Raw genomic sequence first — 2,868 nt, forward strand, 5'->3', positions numbered from 1 at the left:
TTGACAGATTGATAGCTCTTTCTCGATTCTGTGGGTGGTGGTGCATGGCCGTTTTAGTTGGTGGAGCGATTTGTCTGGTTCATTCCGATAACGAACGAGACTGCGCTTGCTAAAATAGTGGCGCGCCACTTGGGTCGGCGCCAAAAACTTCTTAGAGGGACAAGTGGCGCTCAGCCACGCGAGATGGAGCAATAACAGGTCTGTGATGCCCTTAGATGTCCGGGCTGCACGCGCGCCATTAATGGGCGGATCAGCGCAGGTCTACCCTGCGCCGAGAGGCGCCGGTAACCCGCTGAACCCCGCCGTGATCGGGACTGGGGATTGAAACTATTTCCCATCAACGAGGAATTCCCAGTAAGCGCGGGTCATAAGCTCGCGTTGATTAAGTCCCTGCCCTTTGTACACACCGCCCGCCGCTACTACCGATTGGATGGTTTAGTGAGGTCTCGGACTGCCCGCCGCCCCTCGCGGGCTCTGGCGGAGCGCCGGGAAGACGATCAAACTTGACTATCTAGAGGAAGTAAAAGTCGTAACAAGGTTTCCGTGAGGTGAACCTGCGGAAGGATCATTATCGGCCGCCCGATCCAAAGCGAAACGCCCGGGCGGGGAGGCCTAGCCCACCTCCCCCGCCTCAAGCCCGGTGCGCGGCAGAGGCCGGCGGCCCGGGCGCGCCTCTCTCCGGAGCACCGAAGCGGGTGCGCAGAGCGCGATAAGAAAAAAAAAAAAAAAAAAAGAACTTGACTGTCGCTGACTGGCGGCCCCGCTTCCAGCGGCGGGGCTGAGCCGGGCCCTGGCGGGTACCCGCACGGCCTCCGGGACCGTGGTTCAAAGTCTCTCCCGCGAAGGAGGGGCGCCTCGTCCGGGTAAAAACCTCTATCCTATTTTACTTATGATCCAGCGGCCGTGGCCCGAGAGGTCTGCCGCCAAAAACCCAAGACGGCAAAAGAACCGCACAAAACCTAAGACGGCGGAGAGAGAGAGATCCGCGAGAAGGGAACGCTGCTCTCTGGGAGGCTTGACGCACCCCCGCGGAGGCTTGAGCAACCTACCGCGAGCGCCATGACTGTCGCTGCACTCGGGCGGGCCCCCTGCTTTCCAGCGCGGGGGGGCCGAGCCGGGCCCTGGCGGGTACCCGCACGGCCTCCGGGACCGTGGTTCAAAGTCTCTCCCGCGAAGGAGGGGCGCCTGTCCGGGTAAAAAAACTCTATCCTATTTTACTCTATGATCCAGCGGCCGTGGCCCGAGAGGTCTGCCGCTCAAAAACCCAAAACGGCAAAAGAACCGCACAAAAACCTAAGGCGGAGAGAGAGAGAGAGAGAGAGAGATCCGAGAGAACTTGACTGTCGCTGCACTCGGCGGGCCCCCCTGCTTTCCAGCGGCGGGGGGCCGAGCCGGGGCCCTGGCGGGTACCCGCACGGCCTCCGGGACCGTGGGTTCAAAGTCTCCTCCCGCGAGGAGGAGCGCCCGTCCGGGTAAAAAAACTCTATCCTATTTTACTTATGATCCAGCGGCCGTGGGTCCGAGAGGTCTGCCGCGCAAAACCCAAAACGGCAAAAGAACCGCACAAAAACCTAAGGCGGAGAGAGAGAGAGAGAGATCCGAGAGAACTTGACTGTCGCTGCACTCGGCGGGCCCCCCTGCTTTCCAGCGGCGGGGGGCCGAGCCGGGGCCCTGGCGGGTACCCGCACGGCCTCCGGGACCGTGGGTTCAAAGTCTCCTCCCGCGAAGGAGGGGCGCCCGTCCGGGGTAAAAACCTCCATCCTATTTTACTCTATGTTCCAGCGGCCGTGGCCCGAGAGGTCTGCCGCTCAAACATCCAAGACGGCAAAAGAACCGCACAAAAACCTAAGACGGCGGAGAGAGAGGGATCCGCGAGAAGGGAACGCTGCCTCTGGGAGGCTTGACGCACCTCCCGCGGAGGCTTGAGCAACCTATCATGAGCGCCCCACCCTTGGCACGGGTGGGGCCGAGGCCGCGAGCCTCTGAAAGACTTTGCTTTGCCAACCCGGCGGGTACCCAGCAGGCCTTCGACCGTGGGTTCAAGTCCCCTCTCGCGGGGGCGCCTGTCCGGGAACGACACTTTGTATTTTTGAACCCACACAAGCCTGTGCAGTTCGGCCGCCCCGGGCGCTAAACTCAAACGCAGTACGACTTTAGCGGTGGATCACTCGCTCGTAAGGCCGATGAAGAACGCAGCCAGCCGCGAACTAATGTGAATTGCAGGACACATCGATCATCGACACTTCGAACGCACTTTGCGCCCCCGGTCCGCCCCGGGCCACGCCTGTCTGAGGGTCGCTTCCCATCGATCGACCTCCGGTCCCGCGGCTGGAGCGCCGCAGGGGGCTTCCCGCCCCTCCGCCCTCCCAAGTGCAGACCGCCACGGGCACGCGCTCCTCGGCGGGAGTCGAGCGCCCCGGCTTCCTCCCACGAGGGGGAGGTCGGCGCCCCCAGGCGTCTGGGACCGAGCGGCGCCCTCTCTCTCGCGCTTCCGTGGGTGTTCTGCCACCTCCGCCGCCGCCGACGTGGACTCCCGCCCTCTCCGCCTCGGACGCCCGCGGCGTAACGGAGGTTCGCGCCCGCCTCGCGCGCCTCGGCCTCTGCCCGGCGCGCGAACGAGACCTGTTCAGGCCAGCCCGCAGCAGCAGCAGCGCGCGGCGGCGCTCCCAACCCATATCCGACAACGACTTTCAGATCAGACGAGACGACCCGCTGAATTTAAGCATATTACTAAGCGGAGGAAAAGAAACTAACAAGGATTCCCTCAGTAGCGGCGAGCGAAGAGGGAAGAGCCCAGCGCCGAATCCCCGCCCCGGGCCACGGCGGCGAGGGACATGGGCGACAGAAGACCGCTCTCTCGGCGCGGGT

General features: G+C 63.4%; 1 non-coding gene and 1 pseudogene across 1 annotated transcript in view; both read left to right on the plus strand.

Annotated features, from left to right (window-relative positions):
* The first annotated feature begins 2,149 nt into the window (after positions 1-2,149).
* Positions 2,150-2,298, plus strand: LOC122331873 (annotated as a pseudogene).
* Positions 2,299-2,685: 387 nt separating this feature from the next.
* The window catches only part of LOC122332047, a 4,015-nt gene continuing 3,832 nt past the window's right edge, over positions 2,686-2,868 (plus strand). Inside the window, exon 1 of the ribosomal RNA XR_006248399.1 lies at positions 2,686-2,868. This exon is cut by the window's right edge and continues 3,832 nt beyond it. This is a non-coding gene — a ribosomal RNA (28S ribosomal RNA).

Source organism: Puntigrus tetrazona, unplaced genomic scaffold (assembly GCF_018831695.1).
Source record: "Puntigrus tetrazona isolate hp1 unplaced genomic scaffold, ASM1883169v1 S000000003, whole genome shotgun sequence".
NCBI classification, from domain to species: Eukaryota; Metazoa; Chordata; class Actinopteri; order Cypriniformes; family Cyprinidae; genus Puntigrus; species Puntigrus tetrazona.